Here is a 17,337-nt window from a genome sequence, read left to right on the forward strand (position 1 = left end):
ACCAAAGATAGGACAATTTGAACACTAACAATAATTTAAGTATAATAATTTAAAACATGTTATATATATTTCATCATGATACTAAAGGAAAAGGAACTCAGTGGTAAAAATTAGAGGGTACTAAGGAATCAGCCCATCTTTTAAAAACTGGTAACTAATAAGTTTTAAAATAGTTAAAATTCAAAAAATTATTTATGCTTCTTCTGTATTTTAAGATGATGAGTAGTCAAAGGATAAACTTCTTTTTATAGAAGCATTTTAACTATCAACAGAATAAGGAGTAAGAGAATATAAGCATCATTAATGAATTAAAAGATTTAGACAATTGTCTTCAAAGGCTGTGTGGATCATTCAGAGGCAACCAGACATGAGGTACCTCCTGGTGGAAGCTAACAGAACTATGTGTGAATTATTCTTGCCATAAAAATCAAATCTCAATCTGAGGAAGTCTCTGGATCTAATAACCAATTTACAGAAAATGAGGGGATAGAAGAACATATTGAATGACACCACTGGGGTACAACAATCAAAATCCATACAAGTCAACAAGTCAAACAACCCAGTTTCTTCAACAAATTGCCTTGCCTTGCAATGGGGAGAAAAGAAGGGTGAGCATACTATAGACTAAAACAGACTACAAAGACAATAGATTGTCATATAATAACTTGATTTAGATAATAATTTGAACAAAAAAAAAGCAAAAAAGGCTGAGTGTGGTGGTGCTCCCCTGTAATTCCAGTGAGTCAGGAGATTGAGGCAGGAGGATCACAAGTTTGAGGCCACCCTCAGCAACTTAGGCCCTAAACAATTTAGCTAGCGACACCCGGTCTCAAAAATAAAAAAAATAAAAATGGCTGGGGATGTGGCTCAGTAATGAAGTACCCCTGGGTTCAATCCCTGGTACAAAAAAAAAGTAAGAAAAATTTTAAACATTACCTGACTATTGATAAATTGTAATTTTTTAGGTATGGTGATGACATTGAGATTATAGTAGTTTTTTTTAACCCCAAGAGTTCTTATTTTTAAAAGCTACATGGTAAAATATACAGGGAATGTGGTAAAATGTCTAAGATTTATTTCAAAATAATCAGTGAGAGGGAGTGAGTGGAGACATGAATGAAACAGGATTGACTCTGGATTTATAATGGAAGCTAAGTGCTAGGGATATAGGGGTTGGTTAGACTCTTCTGTCTACTTTTGTGTATGCTTGAAATTTCCCATATTAAAAATATTTTGGAAGATAGTTTCAAGTATGTCATTTAAAACTAAACATTAACCATAAGAGAACCCAAAATTATAATGTGTAAAAAAAAAACCTGGGAGCCGAAAACAGAGGGTTGATGGGAGCAAATGGGAGAATAATCAATCCCTCATTTTTCATTGAGATCTCAGACACTATTTACAATAGGACAATCAAAGCATAGAGTTGGACATAGATGAGTTAGAATTATGGAGCTAACCAGTGAAAATGCTTTAAAGTATTTTTAAGGGAAAGGAGAGAGGAATGGAGGATTTCATCTCATTTTATTTTGTGTTGTGTGGTGCTTTTAACTCTGCACATATTGCTTTTATTGTGTTAACATTCATGTAAAAGTCACCATTGTTACCATTTTTAGATGTACAAATTATTCCCAAATACGAATTAAGGATATTACAGTATGCACCTATCTCTACTATCCATTTCAAGAACTCTTTCATAATCTCAAACAGAAATCCATTAAATAATAATTACCCTTCTCCCCTCAACTCAGCCCCTGGTAACCTCTATTCTGCTTTCTGTCTCTATAAATTTGCTTATTCTTGGTAGCTCAGATAGATGCAATCACATATTTGTCCTTTTATGTCTGCATTATTTCTCTTAATATAATGTTTGTCCATGTTCTCACATGTGTTAGAACTTCATCCTTTTTTTTAATTGTGATAAAATACACATAGCAAAACTTTTAAGTTTAACCAGTGACATTAAGTGTGCTTATAATACCCAGCAACCATCCCCACCATTCATCTCCGGAACCTTTTCATCTTCCCAAGCAGAAACTTTGTACCAATTAAATAATAACTCCCTATTTTCCTCTCCTGCCAGCCCCTGACAGCTATTGTTCTATTTTCTGTCCTCTACAAATTTGACCATTCTAGGGAACTCATTAGTGCAGTCATAACAGTATTTGTCTTATATCTGGCTTGTTTCACTTAGCATAATGTTGCCAAGGTTCATGCAGGTTGTAGTCTGTGCCAGAATGTCTTTCCTTTCAAGGTAGAATTATATTTGTTTACCATGTTTTGTTTATCCATTCATTGGTTGATGGACATTTGTTTTGTTTCGACTTTTTGACTATTGTCAATAATGCTCCTATGAGCCTTGGTGTGCAAGTATCTCTTCAAGTCCCTGCTTTCAATTCTTTTTGTGTATGTGTATGTGTATATACAATCACTATATCATGTGCTAATACCATATTTAACTTTTTGAGGAACTACTAAACTATTTTTCACAATAATTGTAGCATTTTATATTCCTGTTAGCAATGCACAAAAGCTCCAATTTTACCACATCTTTGACAACACTTGTTATTTTCTGCTTTTAAAAAAATTAGCCATTCTAATGGGTGTGAAGTAGTATCTCATTATGATTTAATTTGTATTCTCTTAATTAGTGATGTAGAATATTTTTTATATGTTTATTGGTCAGTTGGAAAGCTTCTTCTCAATTAGAACATGGTCTAATTGAGTCCTTTGTCTATTTTTTAAATCAAGATATTTGATTTTATGTTGTTGAGTTTTAGGAGTTCTGTATATTCTGGATATAATCCATTATCAGATATGATTTCCAACTATTTTCTTCCATTCTGTATACTCCTGTTTTGCTCTGTTATAGTATCTTCTGATGTGCAAAAAAAAAAAAAATTTGATGAATCTAGTTAATTCTAGTTAATATATTTTCTTCTTTTGTACCCTGTACTTTTTTGTTGTATCTAAGTATTTTTTTTAACCAGACTCAATGTCATGAAGCTTTTGCCTGTTTTCTAACAATTTTATAACTTTAGCTCTTATGTTTAAGTCTTCAAATACATTTTGAGTTATTTTTCTACATGATATAAAGGTAAAAATACTACTTTTAAAGGATAAAAATAGGATTTATAAAAATAACATGTAAAATCATTTAGTGTAACTAATTCAATATGATGATGGTTATCTTTACAAAATTGTTCCTTTACAAAATTGAAGCAATTCAATTACTTTCTTTTTTATCCTCAGAGATTCCTGTCTTCAAAAATCATATTGATCTACTTTTTTCTCCTTAATTTTCGCAGTAGCCTTGGGTTGAATTGTATTGGAAAGTGCAATATAGCCACGAATCAAAGGTCTACTCTTTTCCTCAGTGTTCCAGAAAACCTAAAACTTTGATAAAAGCAGATGGTTTTCAGCCTTTTTGATACCAGGAAAGTTTAGCTTCTTGGCCCATGAGGAGGGACAAAAATAGATTCTGTTAGCCTTGTGTGCTGCCCAGCATAGGTGATCAATAAAATCTGTTTAGCATTTCTCTGGTTGGTTCGTTGACTATCAATTCCTGGAATTTAGCACATCCTTTAACTATGGTGCTAGATGTTGACCAGCCACCCTATATGCCAGGATACACACTGACAAAAAGATGAGGTCAGTGTCTGCTGGGTCTTCCCTGGCAGAACTGCCAACTCAGGAAATGAGGTGTTTTTTTTTTTTTAATAACTCTGAAAGTTTTTCAAACATATTATTATTCCTTCCTCTCTTTGAAGTCTCTGCTTGAACATTTAGAATGACATTATATCAAGGCAGTCAGAAGACAGCAGCAGCCCTCACATTAGCAATATGTGTACAAGTCCTTTGCTATGAGGTTGTTGAATCTCCACAGATCTGGCCTGTGAAAGGCAATACAGCTGCCATTTAATGAGCACTTCATCAATCTGTGTTGTTGTGTCATCTGATTCTAATAACAGTCTGGGAAGATGGGTGCTTTTGGTCCCATCTTATAGATGAGGATACCAAGGGTAATCATCATATTTAACATTATATAGGTAAGAATTCAAACCAAGTCTGGCTGGCCTCAAGACCCTTCTCCCAATCATCATGGTGCAGTCATGCAAGACATATGACAGTGGTTCCATAAAATTATAACGGAACTGAAACTTTCCTATTGGTTAGCAGCATTGTAGCTGTCATAAAGTCTGAACACAAGGCATTACTCATGTTTGTGATGATGCTAGTGTGAACAGATCTACTCTGCTGTCAATCTTATAAAAGCATAGCAGCTACCATTGTGCACATTGCATAATACTTGATGTCAGTAAATGACTACTTTACTGGTTTATGAATTGACTATGCCATACATTTTATTACTATTTTAGAGTGTACTTCTTCTACTGATTAAAAATAAGTTCACTCACAGTTCTTTCTCCAAGATTGCTAAATAACGAAAATCCTGTTTAGAGGGTTTGCCCCTGTGGCCTTTTCGAAAAATTTAGTAGTTATGTAAAATCAGGTTTAATTGGCAGGGAGTCAGAAAGCTGGTTTATTTGTATGTATCTTGTGATATGTGCACATAAAAGACTGAGTGGCCTGTACACATACCTATGGTTTTTTCATGGAGACCACTGCCCAGGAAGTGTCCTGTATAATGGCAGTTTGGCAGATGTTGAAAGAAGAGCATATTGTCTTTTCCTCTGTACAATGATGGATCTATAACAAACACTGGATTGACATGTGTTGGCTGACTTTTTAAAAATAAAATAAAGTTTACAGTAAAAGAGTATGCCATGTCATGCCAGCAGCAACTCAGACAGCTCATGATTGTATCCAGAGTCCACACTGAGTGATTGACTTAGACCCTCTAATGTAATATAAGTGCACTCTGTCTTGTTCATGCAACAACAAAATATCTACAGATACATCTCTCAGAATGTACTCCCATTGTTAAGTGATGCACAACTGTATATTGGCCACCCTTGGTTCCAGCTTTCATTTTACTGCACTCATCCAATACTGTCAGATCATATGGTAAAAGCTCATTTCCCCAAGGCCTTACAATCCTTCCTTGGTTGAGGCTCAGGGCCTCCTCCACTCACCAGTAATGAGGGGAAGCCAGGCCTCAAGAGAAGTCAGGTCTTCAAGTCTATAAATCCATTCTCCTTCGGCTGCCTCCCCTTTGCCCTCACCCCTCAAGCTTCCCTTAGTGGTGGGAACAGTAAGGAGTAGAATTAGACAAAGGAAAAAAAAAAAAATCAAAAGAGACTCTGTTTCCAAGCTTTCCCAGCAGAAATCTCTTAGCAATGATTTAAAAAATTCAGAAGATGCAAGGGCTGACTTTGAGAAGACGAATCAAAAAAGTGGTTCTGGAGGCCTCTGCTCATTGCAGGACAATTCACTACAAGAAAAGAAACTTATCCTAAAGCAGATTTTAAGAAGAAACATACGGGATTGGAATAGCATTTAGTGGTGCAGCATGTGCTTTTCATAAGGCCCTGGGTTTGATACCCAGAACAAAAAAATTAAAAAAAAAAAAAAAAAAGCCTGCAAGACTCATCCCTAAACATCTCTTAAATCCTGAAAAAAAGTGCAATAATGAAGGATACACATATTTTATATTGTGATAATCTGAAAGAATGGCTTTGTAAAGTCAAGTTTATTATACAGACGACATATTTCTGTTGGCTGTATGTGTTCTTTAGATTACACACTGACTCCTTGAACAACAATGTGACAAGTACTTTTGAGGCATAAAGGCGGGAAATAATAAATAAAAGTAAAAAAAAAAAATCTAGGGTGTAATTTATGATGGCTGCCTAGCTTTGACTTTGGGCCTGCCATTTAAGGTTATGGACATTGCTTTTTAATTTATTGATTCATGTATTCTTTTGTTCATTCAGACAGTCAAGTGTTTATTGAGCACCTTCGGTTCAGAAATGTACCTGAGTGATTTTAATTTATGAAGGTGACCAAGGGATGACACGGAAAGGCCAGTGCCACTGAAAGAATGTATTACTTGAATGTTCTAAGAGACGGGACACGCCACTTGGTGCAGTGCCACAGGGGAAGCATCGGGTTGGCCAGGAGACAGAGACAGGAAGGGAAGTCTAGGCTGGAGCCTTTACTGGGGTTTCCATGAAAAAGGCGAGGCGAGGCATAGTCAGGACAGCTTGGGACTGGCTAGTTCGAATAATTCCCATAGGTTTGGGGTTATCCAGAAATTCTCAAGCTGCTGGGTATCTGGCCCTAGGATGACATTAGGGCAGGGGAAGTATTGTCTTGGTGTGTGCTAGATGATGAGGTAGTCGGGGCTTTAGATGTGCTACTGGTTAGTTTGTATAGGAAACACATGTTCTGGCTATCAGCTCTAAGAATTGACTAGCCCTGGGGAAGCCCTCTCTCCCTGGGAAGGCCAGCAAAAGCCAGAGGATTAGAAATGCAGAAAATGGAGTTACTATAATTGGCCATGGGATGAACAGATGCCAAATAGTCAAACACAGCATCTAATAAAACAAGAATACCTTCCTTATTTTAGTTTTTTGTTGTTGTAGGTTCTGAAAATACATTGATGAGTAAAACCAGTATGGTTTTCTTGGTGGAACATTTAGTCTAATTATAAAATAATGGCCCTGTATTAATCTCTCAATTATGTAACTAATTGCATAATATTTACATAGGGGTTGGAGTAATGATAATGATTTATTTGCTGCGAAATTCTTGGTCAGGATATAATCTTTAATTATGACGTTGTTTCAGCTGGGGAAAAGATTTTCATTAAGTGATGGGCTTTATAGTGGTTTCCAGGAATGCACCATGTAAATAAGTAGAGCCAGCGTTCCTCAGCTACACACATTTGCTTCTCCTAGACTCAGCTGTGGAAGAGGTGCAGAGGTGACCTCAGAGGTTGAGGATGTTGTTCACCCATCTGAAGACCAGCTCTCCTTGAACATGGCTGCAATGTTGCTGGCACTGAAACCAGGATCTGTGTGGCCGAGCTACAAAGATTCTGAGCTTCAGTCAGGAAGAGGGGAGAGAAGCACAGTGCATTCTCTTTCTACCAAGTGGACTTCAATGTATTGCAAATCTACCCACTTTTCTTTCTTTTCTCATGACCATTTTAACCCAAACCACCATCATCCCACTCCCCCGCTGCTCCAGTTTCCTCCTTACAATCTTCCAGCCTCTGTTCACATCCTTACAATCTCTTTTCCCAGTGATTTGTTTTCTTTGATCTTTAATCAACTAGAAATGTTTTAACGTTTCCAAATACATGGAAAATTTGGACTTTTCCCCACTACCATTTTGCTTTCTCATTTCATTGGACTGTTTTCAGAAAATATGGCCTGGAAGGTACTCGGGTTTCGTATTTCTCAAGGCATGTTGGTGGTCTGGTATGTAATTGCTTTTGAAAAGATTCCATGTGTGCTTGAAGAAAAATATCATTCCTTAATCGTTCTCTCTATAGATCTATTAGTGATGTTGTTCAAATCATCTGTTATTTCATTTTTGTTGTTTAGATCTGCCATTTTGTGAGAGAAATACTTTGAATTCCTCCACTATGAGTATGGATTAGTCAACTTTTTCTTGTTTTCTTTTTATGTTAGGTGAATATAGATGTATGGCTTCCAAAGTATTATGTCTTTCTGGTGAACTGTGCCTGACACCATTGAGTAATGATGAATTCCAACAATCTTTACTTTGAAAAAAGAGGTGCACTGTGCAACTTTTAAAACAGACCAATGACTGCAGAAGTGAGAACATTTGGATTAGAAGCTTTTGAGGTTGGGACTCAGGCAAATTTTTTTTTCTAAAAAAAAAAAAAAAAAAAAAAAAAAAAATCCGTCAGTGAGAATATTGGTGTCCAGAGTTAAGAATCACTTTGTGAAGACCAGGAAAATAATAGTGGATATTAATATGGACTTAGTATTTTGGGTCTCCTATTTTCCTCATCTGGAGCATCCCCTTGAAATTGCCTTCTGGAGATTCACCATGTTCATGGTCTTCTCTCTTTCTCTCCACCTGTGGGAGAGGCAGCAGTATGGCTACTTGGTTGGATAAGGGGCAAGCCTGTTGAATTCAAGGGAAAAGTGCTGCCTTGGGACTTCTGTTGTGACATTAATTTAACCGTGGCTAGGCACATGCTGATATTACAGGTAGCAGTATGGTTGAATTTGAAGGATTTAAATTGTAAGGCCAACAGATGTTCAGCTAATCTTAGGTAATACAATATACAGGCTGAGGTGTTCTCTTTAACCATATTCTGAATTACAGGACTTCTACCTGTGACGAGCAGTCATGATGGAGAGGACCATAACAAATTAGTGTTCAGGACATGTGATTCTGGGTAAACTGCCTTAATATCTGCTATATTTTGGATCTGGAATGTCCCCCCAAAGATTCACGTGGTAAAGGCTTGGTCCACAGAGTGGTGCTATCAGGAGGTGGTGGAACCTTTAAGAGGTGGAACCTAATGGGAGGTCTTCAGGTTATTAGGGGTATGTTCTTGAAGGGGTACTGAGACCCCAGAGCTTTCTCTTCCTCTCTTTTGCTTCCTGGCCATAAAATGAGGAGTTTTGCTCCATGTACTTCTGCCATGATGTGCTGCCTTGCCACAGACCCTAAAAAAATGGGGCCAATCAGCCATGGACTAAAAACTTCAAACATGGAACCAAAAACCCCCTTTTTAAAAATAAGTTAATTAACCCAGGTATTTGTTATAATAACATAAAACTGACTGACATAATAGCAGATCTGATAGCGTGATTTTGTCCTCACACAATCTGGAGAATGCTAATTTGTAAGTTTTGTACCATTCACTTTTGAAATGTATTGCCTATGCCATCACCAGTTTTGACTCCAACACCAATCCCAGGTCTGTCACTTGTGCTCAGGGTGGCAGCAAGGTGTCTCCTGATATCAGTAACACAAACTAAAGATAGCAATGATTCAGGAAAGCACTGGTTTAAACTATCTTCCTTAAGAGGAAACTGTGGCCCATGGTCTCTTTCTGTAGCTGGGTACAACCTCCACTTCTTCCTTCCAATGGCAAAATATTTCCGTCTCTGGCAGGTGAGATTAGAGCACCGATCTTGTTTTATAGAAGCTTGCATCTTGGGTAAGGTTCCCCACAGCAGTCTCTGAAACAAGGATTGAGAACGAGTGGTTTATTTGGGAAGTGATCTCCAAGAAGCACAATAAAGAAGTGGGAAAGTTAGACAGGGAAGGGAATAAAATCAACACACGGTGTTAAAACGTGCGAGGCTTCTAGGAGCTCAATTCCCATTCATCCTTGGCTGATGGTTGCTCCCCAGGATGTCAACTCCTTGACATTTGGGGGCCAGCCTACCTTGAATACAGGCCTGGAAGAAGCCCTAAGTCATGGGGGCTTGAAGTAGGATCCTTTATAATTTAGGGTTCTCTAGAGAAACAGGACCAGTAGGAGACATTTATTTGTTTATTTACCTATCAATCATAGGTGTTTGCTCATGATACTATGAAAGCTAAGAAGTCCTATGATCTACTATCTGCAAATGAAGGCCTAGGAAAGCTGAAGTTGTAGTTCAAAGGTTTAAGAAATAGAGATGGTAAAAATTCTGATCAGGTAGAGTTCTAGATATAACATGTCCCCATTTCTCAGTGATCAGTGATTTGGTGTTGAAATAATCAAAACGTAATTTGACTACAGGATCCATGGATTCATTTGACCCTACTGAGAGATGCCTTTGAATCAGAACTCTAATGTGGCCTCCATATGCCCCTATACTGACAGGAGGACCACAATAACATTTGGGGTCCCTTTGTATGATGGTTTTAAAATCTATTCATACATTCTTTGACACTTCCCTTCAAAAGGTAAAATAAAATTACCCTCCACTTATAGGTGGGCTGGGAATAGCAACTTGCTTCTAACAAAAAGAACGTGGCAGAAGGGCTGATCTTTAATTTCTATGACCAGGTCATCAAAATGATATAGCTCTGCCTGGCTCTCTTTCCTTCAGATTTCTCACTCTATAAGAAACCAATCACCATATTATAGAGATACCCAAGCAGACCTGTAGAGAGGCCCACGTGGTGAGGAACCAAGGTACCAGCAACAATTTTCCAGTCATAGAAACAAGTCACTTTAGAGTTGTACCCTTTATGTCAAGTCCTCTATGTAGATGTCAGCAGCCAAAGCTGACATTTGATTAACAAACTTATGAGAGACACAAATCCAGAATTAACCAATCAATTCTCTTCTCAAATTCATGACCTACAAAAGAAGTGTAAGGTAAGAAATGATTATTATCACTTAAGTCAATAAGTGTTGGGGTATTGTTGCACAATGGTAGATAACCAATGCATCCAGGACCAATGTTAGCTCAGACATTATGTCCAAAAGTCCTCAAAAAATTTTCTAAATATTCCCTTCTTCTCAGTGTAAGTATTCTAGAAATTGCTACATGCTCCTTGAGGATAGATGAGAGGAATATATACTCAATGTTCTTGCACAGTCTTTCCTCAAGGGAGCTTGGCCTTCTCCAGGAACAGGTTCAGTCTAGGACACATGGCAAGAGAGAGCCATTTCCCACAAATGTGGCTGACATCATCCCTCTGCTCAATTGCTCATGACTTCATTTAGCAGCTTGAGTCAAGCAATATCCTATTGGTTTCCTGTGTATCTTGCTACTAGAAACTGCATGGTCTGTTTACCATTAGCACCAATCTCTGTAGGACAATGTCCCCAATGGCCATTCTGTTTTTGTTATCTGTTTACAGTCATAGCTGAGTCTCTGGACTCTGCTACTGTGGACTTCTGTTATATGGGTTACTTCTGAGGAACCCAGGGACAAAACACCATCTACTATCATTAATCATGGCTTCCAGAAGACAGTCATTATTGAGCTTCTCCATGGTTCTGGTTCATGGTTCACATTACTCACCATATTCATAAAAAGAGCACCCTCTCAACTGTCCTACCATTTTCACTTCTTTGGGAATGTTGACTCTTTCCTGATACTCTACCAATGCACCTCTAGCACTCCCACTTCATTGAGTGAAGGTCATCCTGGCTTCTGAGTTCCAAGAAGCCATGTCAGCAGTGCATGGGGCCAGGTTCAGGCACCCTGGCTGGGTTGTCAATTTCTAAGCCACAGAAGCATGGCACTTGGAAAATAAACTCTCCCCTGCCCAGACTTATCTCCCTTCCTTCCTGGTGCTCCCAGCCTCCTTCACAATCTATTCCCAGGCACATTCTACCCAGTCCTTGTCAGTATCCCTGAGGCGGGCTCTGTAACACAGCAGGGACAGAGTTTCCCCACTCAGGTCAGGCTGCATCACGACCCCAGTTACTGGGCTCAGTTATGAGGAAAGGCAGGAAAGATCTTGGGTGATATACACATTATCTTGCAAGACACATCTGCCTCAAGGTCGGATACAAGTGATTTATTTGCTAGGTAACCAAAAAAAAAAAAAAAACTAACATGGGATTAGGAAGTGAGAGAGGAAGGGAAGGAATTCACTAAAGGTAGGTTCATGACAATTTACCATTTGGGGAAACTTGGGCTCCATCTTATAGGGCTCTCTGGGAGATCATGTGGAATATGCCTCAGGAGTGAGGAAGCTGAAGGTCAGGAGCATCTATCTGCCCTCCAGTTCTCACTCACTTATGGCAGTGTTACTCCTCAAGGCAGCTGAGAGAGGGCTCACAGGCAGAGAATCGCAGGTGTTTATAATAGGCACTGTCAACACGGACTGGAACCAGTGGGTGCTGAAAGATGAGGGCAGGTCCATTATGGCATCAGCTACAGCTTGCATATACAGCTGAGTCATGGCATCTGTCACCCTGGTCAGAGAGACATTAGCAAGCCAACATGAGCCAGACATTGGGATACACAGGATCAGCTGAAGATCGCTCATGGTTAGGTAGCCGTGTACACAGTCTGAAAGGAAATGAAGACCAGGGTAGATGAACTGTGATGAAGAAGAAAGAAAATTTGTAGAGCGACATGTCAGGCTTAAGGGAAGCTATCGTGCTGGTCCTGAGCACTTATTGTACTTTGAATGTGAAGAAGAATGCCATAGAAGGCCGAGAGGAAACCAGGGGAAGCTCAAGAGGACATTATTCATCCCCTAACATTGCCAAGGACCAGTCTTGGCTGGAAGAAGACGGTTAAGCTGATAAATGAGCTTTTATCAGCAAGCTCCACACTTAACCACATCGGCTCAGCACATGACTTGGCGCAGTCCCATTAGAAAAGAAACCCAGGCCCTTCATATCCCTGGTTAAGAGAATCATTCAAGGGTTTGAAAAAGCTGTGAAAAAATTGGTTCAAAACATTATGTTTGACTAGAGATAGTGGGTTTTTGATTCAAGAAGGAGGGGAAAAGTAAATAATCAACTCAGAGAAGCAATGATTAGTTAATGAAAAAAATACTAAGTTAAGATTAATTGTATTTTGAAGAGTAATCATATTTCCATTACTGGAACACAAAAAAGTATAGATTAAATTTGTTGGGAAATATGCATAAGTCTTCCCAGCCCACGCTTACAGCTATTCTCAACAAACGTGGTTCTCATTAAAAACAGTGGCACATAGCTCATTGCAATTTGTGAAGAGAAAAACAATTTCCTGTTTTCCACCTAACTCTGCTAAGTGGTTTCTAGTGGTTCCTTTGGGTGGTGTCTTTTTTCAATTGGGTTGGAGGGAATGAAGGCAGGCTCTGGTTTGCCCAGAGCCTCAGATTCCTCACCACCACCTCTCAACCAGGCATTGGAGTCCCTGAAGAGATGTATTTTTTAATTGACTTCTGCAAAAACAGTGGCATTTCAGATAGACTGGGAGTAGAAATCAGGACCCAATAAATCTTAAGAGACACAAATATGCAATGAGAGTTATGAGATTAATTTGAAAGTGTCCCAGTTGACGTTGGGGTAGGGAAGGAGGAAAAGAGACTTTAGTTCTTGGAACTTGGCCCAGGAAAAAAACGTTGGTTTCCAGATTTGCCTGCTAATGGAGGCCTGTTAGCCTTTATGATACCAGATAATAAAATAATGCAAGTAGGAATAACACAACATCGAGTACCTTCCTTGTGCTGTTTTCTATGCGTCCTTCATTTCATCTTCACAGGAAACGTTTTCATGAGCCAGGTGTTTCTAGACCCATTTTGCTGTTAGCCAAAGATCCTGAGCTCTAGAGAGGCTGAATAACCTAAGTCCTGTGGCCAGTTCTGATTCCTAAATCCTTGCTCTTGGCCTTTACACCATGCTATCTGCTATACTGGATGGGCAGACTCAGATGTTATTTCTATTTTATTGTGGAAAGTGGACAACAACCTGGTAGGAATACAGTCTCCCCACCTCCTCAGGAAAAAGCCCTGAGACCCTTTTTCCAAGAACTGACAATGCCTAGAGGAGACATCAACCCATTCTGGCTCCCAAACCTTCTCACTGTTCCTGAATACAGACCACTGGGAGAAGCACGGAGCAGGATGACTATGTGTGCGGGGCTACAATGGCCTCCACAGACTTCTCTCTGGCCCTGAGGCCACCTCCCTTCTGGCCATTTACCTCTTCCCAGAGGTACACTCTTCCCAGAACACAGTGCAGAACAAATAGCCATGGAATTTCCTATGAACACATGGATTTTACTACTCTCTTCCTGCTTCAGGGATTTTGAATACATTTATATGGTTCTTGTAAATGCTAAAGATAAAGCATGGAATGCAATGCTTATCCCCTCCCTCCCTTCCTCCAATTTTTAGTCCTCTTAATATAGGAATGGACTAGACCCACCCATTATAGCTACAATAAATTTGAAAACAAAAAAAAAATGCAAGCCATTGTGCCAATACCCTCAGAAATTGAGACTTTCTGCAGAAAGTGCAGAATGTTCTGCATTCTACTTTTAGGTGAAAAAAAAATAACATAAAAAGAGAGAGGAAAAATAGCTAAACAAAACATTTACTCCTGTTCAGAGAATTTTTAAAAATTAATAACAGCTTTTGGGCTTTGGGTTAAAGGAATATTGTGAGTTTACCCTTTGATTCTCCCTGGCTTTTCAAGTCTCACACTCATAAATAGATTTTTTCCTTTACATAAAAAAGTTAGGGGCATAATTAGAACCAAAATAACATGTTCAAGGATAAGAACTTGAACAATCACACAGTGGTGAATGCTGATGCTGCAAGTCTGTTAGGCTCTGGGCAGAGGGGGCCAGGGTTCAATCATGGGGAGAAATTTCCAGTAGGAAGCTGGCTGATTGAGGAAGTAAGGCATGGCCAGGCACAGTACGGCTGATCTAATAGTGCATCGTTAGAGATGGGGAAGGAAGCAGAGACGGGCAAAATCAGAGCTGAGGTGAAACCATTGTGAAGGAAAGGGAGCCCCAAGTCAGGAGCATGTGACATCTCAGGTGAGAGTCGGTCACAAGATTCAGGAAAGGTGAAAAAAGAGAGATTGAGAGATCAGAAGCAATTCCCAATCCAGATGACCTTATCAACCAAAGTGCTAAAGTACACATGAACTACAAATAGCCTGCAAATACCTCTACTAGAAACTATCTCAAAATGAATTGGAAATATTATGTTTAGACTCTTTAAAATACAAAAAAAGGGGGTTCAACATAAATATTCATGAGAACATGGGATACACATAAACAAGAAAGGATAGACAGGAGAAAGAATCAACTAGAAATATTGAGGGAAATGGATATATTTATTGAAATAGCAGTTTGCATGGTTCAGTACACATTCAGCACCCCCTTGCACATGTAGGACATCCTTAGGACAACATGGGAAATTTTATGTACAAAATGTGCAAAAAAACATGCTTGAAAATTGTGTGTATGCGCACACATACATGTGGATGTGTGTGAAAGAGAATGTTTGTGTTAGTCAACTTTCTGTTGTTTCAAAAAAAAATTTACTTTCTTCTCTAAGGAAATCAACTTAGAGAAGAAAATATTTGTTTTCTTCACAGCTTCAGAGGTTTCAGTCCATGGTCACTAGGCGCTGTCACCTTGGCCTGTGGCAAGGAATCGCATCATGGCAGGGAGCATGTGGTGGAGCAAAGCATCTCACATCATGGTGGCCAGGAAGTAAAGAGAGAGAGAAGAAGGGGTCAGTGTCCCAATATTTCCTTGGAGGACACATCCCAGTGACCTAACTTCTTCCCACTAGTTCCCACCTCTTAAGGGTTCCAGTACCAACTCCCAGTCCTACCACATACTGGCAACCAAATCTTTAATATGTGGATTTTTGGGGACTTTTAAGAGTCAAACCATAACAAAGAGAAGAAGAAGGAGGGGTCAGGGAGGAGGAGAATAAGGAGAAGGAGGAGAAAGAGAGGGGGAAAGGAGATGGAAAAGTAAAAAAGAGAGATTGAGAGGAGGAGGAAGAAAAGTGGAGACAGAGGCACTAGAAAGAAGTAAGGAACTTAAAGGTGATAACACCCAGAATCCCTCCCATTAGCTCCATAACCAGCACTGGTTATAAACCAGGATTATTGACCTCCAAGCCTCACAGTCTTATCTGTTCAATAAGGATAATAATGACCACCATAGGACATTTTATGGAAAAGGGCTCTACCCTAACTAAATGCAACTTCTCAAGGAAGAAAAGCACATGAACACTTCTTATAAAAATAGTACTTTTAATAATCAAAAAAGATTCTAGCACCTTACTCGTCACCTCATTCTTTGCATATTCTGGTCATAAAAACACATCAGGTTGGTTATTTCTGACTCCTGTTAGTCAAGGCTCTACTTGGGAACGCCGGGGAACACTGTCTCTTCCTTTTGTGGAAACTGTCACTCCATGTGGCTCCAGTGAACCAGAATCAGACAGCTACACTGATGTTTCATTTGTTCACTTGACAGGAGCAAAATGTATCAAGATGACTTAATCCTTTTAGTCTCTAGGGTCTTCCTTCTAAGTGCTTCCACTTAATTCAATAAAAACTTATCTGTGTTAATAAATGTCTATGTCTGCTCCAGACTTGGAGTTTGTTTCGCCTGGTATACACCCATCATCTGATAAACGAGATGCCTCTGTCTGTTCCCCATGCTGTGGTTAGTGGACATGACGCTGTGGCCAATTGTGAGAAAGGACTCATTTCCAGTAGTTGAGACCCTTTCCCCATAAGAAAATAGGAACCCTGATTAAATAAAACACAGCAGAATTGGATTTTCCAACATAAACAGGAACAGAAACACCTGAGCATTTTTGCCTAAGGCAGTAGCAGTGACCTTAAGGAGATGATTAAGATGAATTCCATATACCCAAGGTAGCCTTGGCATCAGAACTGAAGGGGCAGCCTTATATGAGGAGATAACCTGACAACACATCTCTTCTTTATTTACTTATATGCAACTTTTCAAAAATTGTAAAATATTTTGAACACCCACGGTATAGTTGTTAACATTTTGCCAAATTTCCATCAGGTTGATCTATTCCTCTAAGAAACAAAATATTATAGATGGGACTAAAACCCACCCTCAAACATTCCCTGCTCTCTACATAGAGATAACTACCATCTTGAAGTTAATATGCATGCTTTATTTTACTACATACCCATTAGGTATCCATAACCTATGTACTATTTAATATCCTTTAATCTGATAGTAGGTCTTTATTGTATTCTGGGGAAAAATCTCAGAAAATGATAATAATCTATTTTGCATATTGCTAGAATTATTTTGTTAATATTTTCTTTAAAATATTATATTAATATTTGTGAGCTTAATCAATGACTTTCTTTTATCTTATTCTTCCCTGAATTTTGGTACCAAGTTATTCTAACCTCATAAGATGAACTGAAGTGGGTTTTTCCTTTTTCTCATATATTCTGTGGGCAATTGAAATCAAGTTAGAAAGTATTTGTCCCTTAAAGTGTTGGTAGAACTCAATGGGTTTTGTTTGTATAAAGGAATGAGAAAGAAGCTGATACTTCTAATTTAATTTTGTTATGGGCTACAGATGTTGTAAGGCTTTCCATTATTGAGTCAGCTTTTGTAAGTTATAATTTCTCTAGGAGATTGTCTAAGTAATCTCCTTTGTTATATTTTTGTTCATAGGATTTGCCTGAGATTTTTCATATATAATTACATTGTGTGTGTGTGTGTGTGTGTGTGTGTGTGTGTGTGTGTGTTCTTCTGGTTTTTTTCCTAGTTAAATCTTGCTGAAAAATTCTTTATTCTACTAGTTCTTTCAAAGAACCAACAGTTGAATTTATTAATCTTTTCAATTCTTTGTATTCTATTCTGCTACTTTCTGTTCTCGTATTATTTTCTTTCTTATACTTTTCTTCTAATTTAATCTCTTGTCCTTTTCCCTAGTAACTATATTTCTTCATTCCTATTA

This window comes from Urocitellus parryii, chromosome 9 (assembly GCF_045843805.1).
Source record: "Urocitellus parryii isolate mUroPar1 chromosome 9, mUroPar1.hap1, whole genome shotgun sequence".
Taxonomy (NCBI): domain Eukaryota; kingdom Metazoa; phylum Chordata; class Mammalia; order Rodentia; family Sciuridae; genus Urocitellus; species Urocitellus parryii.